Here is a 12,567-nt window from a genome sequence, read left to right on the forward strand (position 1 = left end):
TGTTGATGCAGACACTGTGTGGAAAATAATAATTTGAAGTCTCATCACAACACACATCATGGAAATAAATCTGATATTAAATATTCCACACTGGCTCTTGATAGCGCACACAAACACCTTCTTTTTTCATCATTAGCGCATCTTGTTCATTGCTTTTTACCGTAATTGGAATCAACATGTATTGTTTGAATTCGTGACCTCCTACTTGTTTTCCCTCAGATGCACAAAAACAATATATTAATGTTGAGAGGGACTGATAGCAAAGAACACAAGGTACTATTTTTTTAAATTAGCATTTGTTTTATTAGCGTCATGTTTCTTTTAGCAAAGTGTTGTGGAAAGAGGCCCTTAGTGGCTCAAAGTTCTTATTTTAATCCATTTCAGTGTTTTAGAATAAGAATTTTGCATTCTTAAGAAAATACATTCTACTACTTAATCTATCATCTGTGTGTCTGTTTTCAAACAGGTCATATTTTTAAGCAAATTATTTGGGGTGTAGGTTTTTAGAACAAAACGTAAGACACATTCTTAAGTATAATCTTGAAGAGTGCACAGACTTTGTTTCCTCAACAATGTCTGTTTTCCTAGAGCTGGTCTCTTCCCAACACTGTCACTCCTCAGGCAGCCTCGATGCCTCCCTCTCAGAAGACATGACATTAATTTGTGCCCTTTAAAAACAAGCGTGCTTGGAGGTTTCAGAGAGACATCGCAAAACAATATATATCTTAGAATGTTTTTAAAGGGATAGTTCACCCAAATGACAAAAAAAGCAATTTTTTTGTCATTTGAGTGAACAATCCCTTTAAGGTTGTCAGGACTGGATATTTTTTGCTGATGCTTAATATGTAACTCTGGTTTATTAGTCCTTTCCCTATGCAAATTATACATTATTAATAATGTATTCTTTTTATGATAATACATGATTATGATAATGAGAGACATCTTTAATGCATGACATTGACATTGAGACATTGATAACACGTTGCATTTTGTCATGCAAATTGTATGTCTGGAACTTATGGAGTAAGCCTAATTGACACTTACTTCAGGTTGTCGATAAATACATGGACAGTTCAGTCTAAGAGATAACCACCATTTGTTATACTCAAGCCAATACACCATTCACTTATTCAGTTTCATTCATGATGCCTTATCATATCCGATAGAGACAAGATCAAATGTTCTCTCTCTTCACTATAGCACTGCTATTCATAGATGTACAGTATCTTCATTGACTATCATCACAAGTCATCAGAGATGTAGCCTATCCGTATCCCTGCCCATACATTTTAGATTAGAGTTGATAGAGCTAATAGAAAATATGGCGGGTATAACGTCCCTTATCAGTGCGGTGCTCCGTCTATTACTGAGCCCCAAACGTTCGCTAATGACTCAAACAAGCGGAGATCAGTTTCATCCAGTCCCCCTCAATGGGAGTCAGATGCTGATGTCTTCACTTCATCTCCCTTCTTTAATGCTTAAAAGGGACTCTGTTGAGTCGGTCGTCACAGGAGAGTAGAGCTTTATTAAAAACAATGGCTATAAAGTAGAGGTTTATTAAAAACAATGGCTATAGAGTAGAGCTTTATTAAAAACAATGGCTAGAGTAGAGCTTTATTTAAACAATGGTTATAGAGTAGAGCTTTATTAAAACAATGGTTATAGAGTAGAGCTTTTTTAAAACAATGGGTACAGAGTAGAGCTTTATTAAAACAATGGGTACAGAGTAGAGCTTTATTAAAACAATGGTTATAGAGTAGAGCTTTATTGAAACAATGGTTATAGAGTAGAGCTTTATTGAAACAATGGTTATAGAGTAGAGCTTTATTAAAAACAATGGCTAGAGTAGAGCTTTATTAAAACAATGGGTACAGAGTAGAACTTTATTAAAACAATGGGTACAGAGTAGAGCTTTATTAAAACAATGGTTATAGAGTAGAGCTTTATTGAAACAATGGTTATAGAGTAGAGCTTTATTGAAACAATGGTTATAGAGTAGAGCTTTATTAAAAACAATGGCTAGAGTAGAGCTTTATTAAAACAATGGTTAAAGAGTAGAGCTTTATTAAAACAATGGGTACAGAGTAGAGCTTTCATAGCTATTTTAGAGCTCTTACTGCTTTGTGTTGTCAGATTACACTGTGCTTTAACGCTCTCAGACACACAGGCAGAGGCTGTCATGTTTGACTCAACCGTGACTGATGGACAGGCAGACAGATATGCAGCAGAGGCCTACTGTGGGGCATCAGCGTGCGTTCACAGCGCTAGATAGCCTGACAAAAGACAGACTGTGAAGTTCTGAAGGGATTTTTGGTGGGTTTCTCCTCGAATCTATTGTCTGGTGTGTGTGTGTGTTTGTCAGACTGACTGCTTGACTGCTTTTTGTTCAGATCATCGTTTCTTCCTTTCTGTAGACAGTGGAGTAAAATAGTTGGGAGAAAGACCAAAAAAAACCTAGCACATGGAATTGAAGCTGAAGCAAAGGACATTCGTTATCCTTCCCCATCAACCTGGCCTCAGAGCATTTCGTATTATTTTGTATGTACAGTTGAAGACGGAAGTTTACATACACTTAGGTTGGAGTCATTAAAACTCGTTTTTCAACCACTCCACAAATTTCTTGTTAACAAACTATAGTTTTGCCAAGTTGGTTAGGACATCTACTTCGTACATACCACAAATAAATTTTCCAACGATTGTTTACAGACAGATTATTTCACTTATAATTCACTGTATCACAATTCCAGTGGGTCAGAAGTTGGGTCCAATTCCAGTGGGTCATAAAATGATGTCTTGGCTTTAGAAGCTTCTGATAGGCTAATTGACATCATTTGAGTCAATTGGAGGTGTACCTGTGGATGTATTTCAAGGCCTACCTTCAAACTCAGTGCCTCTTTGCTTGACATCATGGGAAAATCAAAAGAAATCAGCAAAGACCTCAGAAAAAAAAATTCTAGACCTCCACAAGTCTGGTTCATTCTTGGGAGCAATTTCCAAATGCCTGAAGGTACCACGTTCATCTATACAAACAATAGTATGCAAGTATAAACACCATGGGACCACGCAGTCGTCATACCGCTCAGGAAGGAGACGTGTTCGGTCTCCTAGAGATTAATGTTCTTTGGTGCGAAAAGTGCAAATCAATCACAGAACAACAGCAAAGGACCTTGTGAAGATGCTGGAGGAAACAGGTACAAAAGTATCTATATCCACAGTAAAACGAGTCCTATATCGACACAACCTGAAAGGCCGCTCAGCAAGGAAGAAGCCACTGCTCCAAAACCACCATAAAAAAGCCAGACGACAGTTTGCAACTGCATATGGGGACAAAGATCAAACTTTTTGGAGAAATGTCCTCTGGTCTGATGAAACAAAAATAGAACTGTTTGGCCATAATGACCATCGTTATGTTTGGAGGAAAAAGGGGGAGGCTTGCAAGCCGAAGAACACCATCCCAATCGTGAAGCACGGGTTGGCAGCATCATGTAGTGGGGGTGCTTTGCTGCAGGAGGGACTGGTGCACTTCACAAAATAGATGGCATCATGAGGAAAGGAAATTATGTGGATCTATTGAAGCAACATCTCAAGACATCAGTCAGGAAGTTAAAGCTTGGTTAAAGCTGGGTCGCAAATGGGTCTTCCAAATGGACAATGACCCCAAGCATACTTCCAAAGTTGTGGAAAAATGGCTTAAGGACAATAAAGTCAAGGTATTGGAGTGGCCATCACAAATCCCTGACCTCAATCCTATAGAAAATTTGTGAGCAGAATTGAAAAAGTGCGAGCAAGGAAGCCTACAAACCTGACTAAGTTACACCAGCTCTGTCAGGAGGAACGGGCCAAAATTCACCCAACTTATTGTGGGAAGCTTGTGGAAGGCTACCCGAAGCATTTGACCCAAGTTAAACAATTTAAAGTCAATGCTACCAAATACTAATTTAGTGTATGTAAACTTCTGACCCACTGGGAATGTGATGAAAGAAATGAAAGCTGAAATAAATCTCTCTCTACAATTATTCTGACATTTCACATTCTTAAAATAAAGTGGTGATCCTAACTAAGAAAGCAAATTTTTACTAGGATTAAATGTCAGGAATTGTGAAACTGAGTTTAAATGTATTTGGCTAATGTGTATGTAAACTTCTGCAGGTGTATGTAAACTTCAACTGTAAATATCTGAATTCACATTTACAGTGTTACGTGAGACCTGGCTGTCAACATAGGCGGTTTGGTGCCACTTTCTATGAGGACCTCTGTTCATAGCAGTGGAGGCTGGTGACTTGAATAATTGAGGATGATAGGAGACCCACGGTATAGGCGCAGAATGCACGGAGACAACAAAGTGTGTTTAAAAAAATCGTCAAAGACTAATTATTTTAACCTAAAGCATTTAATAAAGTCATTTATGGTACAATATTATGGGGAATGAGGGGGCTACTTACACCATGTTGGAAAGGGATCACAGCAGTGATTGAATGAAGGTATGAGGCATGAGATGGGGTGTTCAGAGGCTTGACCAATGCAGGACAGGATTTGACTGGGAAGACAAAAAACAATAACACAACACATTACACAGTTAGACAAAAGAGCTAAGAATGAGTTAGTCCAAGCAAGGAGTAAAATCACTGATGTGTAATAATGTGATTGTGCATGTGATTGTCTCTACATACAGTAGTGGGAGAAAATTTGTAGGGGTACTCACAGTGCTTGGAGGGGAAGTATTCAATGTGCGTGCCAGTGTAAGAGCGGGCACATGAGAAGGGGCTTCAGTTAATGTCAGGAGAAAGTTGACAAAGGTAGTGAAGTGGAGTAGTCATCACCTCTTAAAATCAGGGAACAGGAGGGGACTTGGCTGTAAATACAAATAGCAGATACATTCCATTACAGCTGCGCCATCGTAGGTTTGAACAACGACTTGCTCTATGAAGTCTCAAAATGAATAAAGTCAAACACGGACTACACATCTCGCTCACTTGACACATCAAAGTATCCAAAGAAATGTTCCTGACTAAAGCCCTGATCATCCACATACCTGATGATAACGGACAACTGCAAGCAGACTGGTGGCACCATAGGTCCCAGAGCGATGGCAATTTTTACCCACTGAGACCTGGAGTTTTTCCTTATATAACTAGGAAAACTCTATGACAGTGTATGACAGTGATTAATCAGTTGTAAAAAAGTTTTTATATGGGCTATGATGTGACCAGTTTTCCTAATCAGGTCACATGGTTTGAAAAAAACTCCTGGCCCTGAAAACTCTGTCAAACTGCAGCTACCTTTTATTTGTTCATCTAAATTATATTTAGAAAAGATTAGAAGTGGGATTTCGTCGACCCAGACACATAGATAACAACTGATAGACAATAGACCTCACAGGGCTGAGCTTGCTTTATGCATGTTTTCATCATGCAGGCCTATGCAACTGTAGGCCTTATAAAAAATGTACTCAAATCTGTCATCACTATTATGTTGATTAATTAATTCCAGTTAATCGTTTTGGATTTTAAAAATATAGGCAGCCAAGCCAGCCCAATTTTGAATAGAAACTAAATTTGATCACATACATATTTTCTCCTGACACACAAATGGACTATTAATACATAACGTTACCAATTAGTTTACCCTGACCAGATGGACAGGGTGCATAGGCTGTATGCAATCTGCTCTTATTAGTAGCCTACAGTTGATCAGACTGTTTTCAACCCAGATTTCTCATGTTTAGGTGTAGCCTAGGCTGCTGCAACATTTATGTAATGACTTTTTGCTTGTGTCTGTCCGGAGTGATTATGTGTTATCATTTTTGCTAAATAAATAGCGGAAGAAAGTGGAAAGTCTACTTGAGTGTACAAGAAAAAATGCGCTGCGTCAACCGCTCCCTTTAATCTAACTTGTAATGGATGATGCGATGGAAGCTATCAAATCGTTCGGAATTGTTTTCGACAAAGCAGAAAAGACAGAGAGTTCCATATGTTCAGCAAGTGTTAGTCCATCGTAACGTGCAATTACCTCTGCAAGCTCCTTGTAGTAGTTGCCCTTGTTGGTGGAACTTTACCTCTCGTCGTGATAAGCAGCTTGATAATATCCCTGTTTCTTCTTACTTTCTAGTTGTGTTGCGCAGTTTGAATACGCAGACCTTTGTCATAATCGATGCAGCTTTTTTCCAGAAGCTTGAATCTGATATGGGCATTTATATGCTCCCTGCTTCTGTTTTGCCATTTAGCTGAACGATCAATGTTCTTCAGGTCACTGTACCCACCTTTCGACCAAGGCTCAGACTTTCCAAAAAGCAGGTAAGGTCAGCAATAAATGCGGCTTCGATGAAAGTTCCCTGTTAACCAGATATACTTTTGATACCAGTTGGTATTGAACGCCCTCAACTTTTCATCCTTCATGAAGCTGAGCTCAGGCAGAGGTCGACCCCTGCATTTAATTTGCAACTTTTCCATGTACCCCAGAAAATGAAAGGGGTTCTTCAACAAAAAGTCCATAACATTTTCGGCAGCATTGACCATTCTGGCAGAGAAAACTACACATTCGCGCTGGTAGCTAGCTAGCTACTGAAGTTAGCAAGGCAAGTTTAAATAAATTGCACTAACTGGACACAAAAATAAAGTTCTAAAACCAAGAAAACAATTCATAATATACCTCCTCCATCTCCTGTAATTTGAAAAAACTAATTTTAATGGAATAATATCCCCAAAATGCTAAACTATCATTCTTCACTCTTAATCCAACAATGTCACCAAATTTCTCAACACATAGAATACCCATAATGCTCTGTGACACAATCCCAATTCAAGACACTAGGTTTATTCTCTGATTGGATGGACAACATGTCAGTTTATACTGCAAAAGCTTTGATTGGTTGGAGGGCGTCTTCCGGAAGTGGTCATAATTACCATGAATGTCTATGGAAGGGTGTGAGGCCTACGAGCCTCCTAGGTTTTGTATTGAAGTCAATGGAGCCAGAGGAGGACAGACGCTAGCTGACCTCAGGCTACACCATGGCGCTACCCCAGACAGTGCTTTTGAAGTTACTGTAGACCTTCATTGCAAAACAATGTATTTCAATCAATTATTTGGTGACATAGGAATATATTTGGTTTAGTTTTATCTAAAAAGGATAACTTTTTAATGTTTCACAATAATACATTAATTTCACTGAGGAGGATGGTCCACCCCTTCCTCCTCTGAGGAGCCTCCATTGGTTCATAGAGGTTAGACGATGTGATTATTCTCTCGGCTACAGAATCACATCATGTATGCCTACCAATGGTTACATCCAATTAGTAGTTTTCCTGGTTGTTTTATGTTAGTTAAGACAACTTACAGTTCACATTATCACCACCACACCACATTTTCCACACGAGTTCACCCGTGTTAGTCCAGTGGGTAGTGGGGATGGGTGGATGGAGGACCGCAATGGACAAAGAAGGGGGAGAGGGGATGTCAATGTCAACCAATCAGGTGTGGATGGAATGGCTTCATTACAACCTGTAGGATTCCAGACCAGACCCTGGTATTGTGTGTGGTTGGGAATGGGGGGTCAGTAGGGAGTGAGGGAGGGATGGAGGGATAGGCAGAAGAGGAATGAGATGGGAATCCTTTTTTTATCCTCTGTGTGATGGAGAGATCCAAATTGATGTCTGCCTGCCTGTCTACCTGTCTGTCTCTGTAGTTTGATAGCCTTCTAGTTACATTTACCAAGACCCAGCCCAAAATGTACAAACCTAGTATAGAAGATGGAAACAGACTTAGTAGTGCTGTTTCAATAGGACAAAAGTAGAAGTACAATAGAGGTTTGTGTTCAAAGACAAACACACGCAGCCGTCTCTCTCAACGCCCTCCAAGGACAGTGACGAACAGCAGAGGAGAGGCAGACAGAGGCCGGCGAGTGTCAACAGACCAAGGTCATTTCAGATTGAGAAGTTTGTCAAAATGTGATGACATCAGCAGCAGTCCGTAAAGCGTTATTGCACCTTGCTGCAGGTGCCACTGTGAAACAGTCTGAAATTACAAAAACGCACAAGCTGCCAGAGCACTGCCAAGAATGATTGCCCCTGGAGTTTTTTCTTTCCTCTCTCTCGTTCTTGCTCTCTCTCTATTCCCCCTACCTTCTCTCTCTCTCCCCCACCCCAGCACCCCCCCCCCCTCTCTATCTCCTCTCTCTTACACACATGGATAACTGCCAGATGTGAAATGGAGGGAAGGAGGGAGAAATAGGAGGGGGGATACAGATCTAGATTTAATGATATTAAACATGTTTCTTGATGCTCAATAAGAAGCCTATTATGATTGATACAAGGCCACTGACACTTTATCTACGCAGTAACAGAATCATCTGTCACCCAACTGTATTGAATCATTAATATCCGCTCTCTCACTGTGTTTTTTTCCCTACTGTTAACAGTGACTAATCATCTGTCTAGTTGCCGATGTCTCCGGGTGCTTGATCGGATCGTGTTTGTGAAAACCGACGCAGCCAATCCAACGCCGCTCCTGGGAAGATTGAGAGGGGTCCCATTATGTTCGCTAGCTGCCTGTAGCGATATCCGGCTCTTCTTCTCTCTACATAATACAATGCCAGTAAATAAGTCACGGAGTGTCCAGCGCCACTTCCACTCTTTTATTTTGAGTGCTTCTGGTGAGTTGTTCTCCACAGAATGAAATGCTGTTTTATATGTTGGGTGCCTGTCAAGACACTCCGGCGGCAGACTAAGAGAGGCTGGTGTACAGTAGACTCTTCTAGGCTGAGCTGCATGCTCTATAAGGATACTGCCACGGATCCCTCCGGAACTTTCACCACGCACACCTGTCCCCTATTCCAACTGATTAGTGTTTGTCCATTATTGTTACAATGTCCGTTGGTGCGTGTGAGTACCTGTGCTGTGTGTTTTGGGCTTTCGTGCCCTTGTGGATTGCGCAGATGATTATGGGTCTCGTCCCATGTGTTAATCATTGTGTGCAGGTATTATTTATTCGAGGTACTGCTCGCTCTTTTGTTTGGGTTTCAACCCTGTGTTTTTGTAACGTGTTTGGTCTTCGTCCCCGTGCCTTAACACGGCACACCGTAATTTGAGTAAAATAAAAAACCCTGTTACGCTTTCCTGTGCCTGTCTCCCGAATCATTGTTACCAACATGGCAGAATAATTGACCATTGAGGGAGACAGCGGGAATGACCCGTCCGACGACGCTTCGACTGGTCCGTCCAGCGTCGCTGCAACTTCAGCAGCTGCATCTGGGTCGTCCGACGTCGCCACAACGGGTCCGTCAGACGACGTAACTTCAGCAGCTACAACTGGCCCGTTGCTCTTTGCTCTTTTGTTTGGGTTTCAACCCTGTGTTTTGTGTACGTGTGTGGTTGGTCTCCGTCCCCGTGCCCTTACACGGCACGTCGTAATTCGGGGTATAATAAAGAAACACTATTACGCATTCCTGTGCCTGTCTCCCGTATCTCTTCATACTAACGTTGACAGATACAGTGTAGGCTACAGTATCATAGTACTTTACATGATTTGTTTGAACGTTGAATTGGCAAAGAAAATATGTGTAGCCGGCCGAGGGAAAAACCTTCACTTCGTCAGATTTGGACTTTTAGATTTTTGATAACTGAGATATCTTTATCAGAACCAGAGTTCTGAGATTTTCAAGTTGACTGCAGCCAAAAAGTTCAAACTGACGAAACAGCATTCAAAGATTTTTTTCTAATTCCGCTGAGGCATGAGAGAAAAACACCAACACTCAGCTTGTTTCAAAAGAGATTGTCACTAGATTTGTTATTTTGAAAGTAGCAACTGCTGGTATTGTTTGCATGAAATAATCATTACTAGAAAACATTATTATACTGTACAATAATAGATACAAATATCTGAATTGGAGCTGAAATAATGTACATTTTAGTCTGATTATGAATCATCAACAACAAATCCTTAAAAAGAAAAACATTATAGAAAGATCTGATTGATTTGACTATCTACAACACTGGATGGCATGAAAGATGACAAAAATTATGATAATCATTTCAATTCAGCTGTCAGGAACGGGTATTAGAATGAGTTGCCAACGTCATAAAGGCAAAGTAAAAACAATGCAACACTACAAGAAGTAAGCAAAATAGTACAGCACTAGTGTGCAAAAGCCAACAAAGTGACTGTGTAGTGTCGTGTGTTGACTGCGACCTGGTGTTGTTAAAGGCCGGATGGCAGTGGCAAAGAAGGATTTAATTCATTTTGATAATAATGATTCATATTGAGAGTCATGATTATTATCTCTCTCTCTCTTTCTGACAAGCATACACAAAGAGATCTCTAAGACACACAAACACAAACTACTAGGTCATCTTATTTACCTTACTTGAATGCTCCATGGTGACGACCACGTTGGATCCAGCGCTGGCCGCCAGATCCATGAGCGTCCCTTCACCATCTTACCCAGAGGGAAAAAAACATGTTTCAGTACTTTATCAGTCTTTTTTATTTGGGTCCACATTAAAGTCAATAGTCATGGAGACCCAATTATTTTTTAAATACACACACATACTGTACACACACGCAAAGAAGGGTCTCTCTTCCTCTTCAAACTGCTCTCTTATCTCTCTCCCTATCTATCAATTAATTAACATGAACTTATTAGCTACCTAACGTGTTTTGTGGGATACAGGGATGAAAAATACCATGGCTGGTGAAATAGTCGTTGAAACATTTAGGCAAACGTTAGCTATAGCGGCTTGTCTTCAAACTTGTCTTCAATACTACTGTCACTCCAACAACACTGGCTATAGCTTACATAGAACAATACAAAGAAGATGCAGGTAGTGAAATCCTTAAGAGAAGGGGTTGAAACCGGTTCAGGGAATAGTTTCCCGAAAACCAGAAAATTATGTTTTTTTTTAAGGAACAGAAACAGAACATGGAGCAAAAGTGATCCATACTGTTCCGGGAACAGAAGCGTTATTTTTAAAGCATGAGAACCGGTTAATAACATTATTTTACATTCCAGGCACAACAAGACGTAACAAAGCGCCTATGCAAAGCCCTCACTCTGCCACTCAGAAACATATTCCAGTGTCTGCCGACAAGCTGGAAATCTTTGCATGTCGCCTGTCTGTGTTTTGGCTACCTGCTACCTGCTATTTATATTTTTGAGTACTTTTACTTCACTACATTCCTTAAGAAAATATTGTACTTTTTACTCCATACATTTTCCTTGACACCCAAATGTACTCGTTACATTTTGAATTCTTAGCAGGACAGGAAAATAGTCAAATTCCCACACTTATCAACCAAACATTCCTTGTCATCCATACGGCCTCTGATCTGGCGGACTCACTAAACACACACACTTTGTTTATAAATTCAGTCTTAATATAATGAATTTGAAATGATTTATACTTTTTTGATACTTAAGCATATTTTAAACCAAATACGTTTCTACTTTTACCCAAGTAGAATTTTACTGGGTGACTTTTACTTTAGTCATTTTCTATTAAGGTATCTTTACTTTTACTCAAGTATGATGGTTGGGAACTTTTTCCACCACTGCCCCTCCCCCCTCCAAAGCATAGGCTACTGTACTGACGTTACAATTGTGATTCAGAAAATAGAGAGAGATTTTTTTATTAGCTAGAGAAGAAATTGATCAACTTTTCTAATGCTAGTTAAGGATACTTTAGGCCTAGTTATCATGTCTCATGTCAGATTTATTAACTACAAAAATGTAGGACGTGTTTTTAATTCTGGTGCCGCTCTGCACACACAAGCTTGTTAGCTAGTTAGCTCAAGATTGTTGGCTAGTTAGCTCAAGATTGTTGGCTAGTTAGCTCAAGATTGTTGGCTAGTTAGCTCAAGATTGTTGGCTAGTTAGCTCAAGATTGTTGGCTAGCTAGCTCAAGATTGTTAGCTAGTTAGCTCAAGATTGTTGGCTAGTTAGCTCAAGATTGTTGGCTAGCTAGCTCAAGATTGTTAGCTAGTTAGCTCAAGATTGTTGGCTAGCTAGCTCAAGATTGTTAGCTAGTTAGCTCAAGATTGTTGGCTAGTTAGCTCAAGATTGTTGGCTAGCTAGCTCAAAGGACATTCAAAGTTCCTCCATAGAAGCTTCTCCTCCTAGGTATAATTCTGTGGACCTAATTTACATAATGCATGTCATAACAAAATCTCCAGGGCTTCAAGCTTCCTCCACATCTCGCGCCATAGGTTACACTTGTCTGTCCATCACGCATGTAAACAACTAGCTTGCCTGCTCTATCCACACTGATTGGGTGTTACTCGTTAGCTCCAGTGTACGGCTACTTGTAGACAAAATCTAAATCTGACCCTTCTACTCATAACTACATTGTTGATTGTAAATTATAACTTTATACTACCGCGTTACTAACTAGCTAGCTATTTATTCTGTGTCTAAACCAGCATGATTTCATTTATTTGTAGCATGTTTTCTTAAATGGGCCAAGTCAGCTGCGACACTCTCAGGTCAGGGAAGTTCGAGCTAACGTCTTCAAATTGGGCATGATAGCTAAATAAAATAAAAAACATGAAAATTAACAATATTTTATAGTATCCAAATAA

The 12,567-nt window shown here is 40.0% G+C and overlaps 1 long non-coding RNA gene across 1 annotated transcript; it reads right to left on the reverse strand.

Annotated features, from left to right (window-relative positions):
- Positions 1 to 1,514: 1,514 nt before the first annotated feature.
- Positions 1,515 to 6,766, reverse strand: LOC110527421. Its single transcript, XR_002474132.2, has 4 exons — positions 6,010 to 6,766; positions 4,703 to 4,852; positions 4,443 to 4,537; positions 1,515 to 2,408 (listed from the first exon to the last, which is right to left on the reverse strand). It is a non-coding gene; the product is annotated as an uncharacterized LOC110527421 (long non-coding RNA).
- Between the last annotated feature and the right edge of the window lie 5,801 nt (positions 6,767 to 12,567).

The sequence above is a fragment of the Oncorhynchus mykiss genome, chromosome 7 (assembly GCF_013265735.2).
Source record: "Oncorhynchus mykiss isolate Arlee chromosome 7, USDA_OmykA_1.1, whole genome shotgun sequence".
Lineage (NCBI taxonomy): Eukaryota > Metazoa > Chordata > Actinopteri > Salmoniformes > Salmonidae > Oncorhynchus > Oncorhynchus mykiss.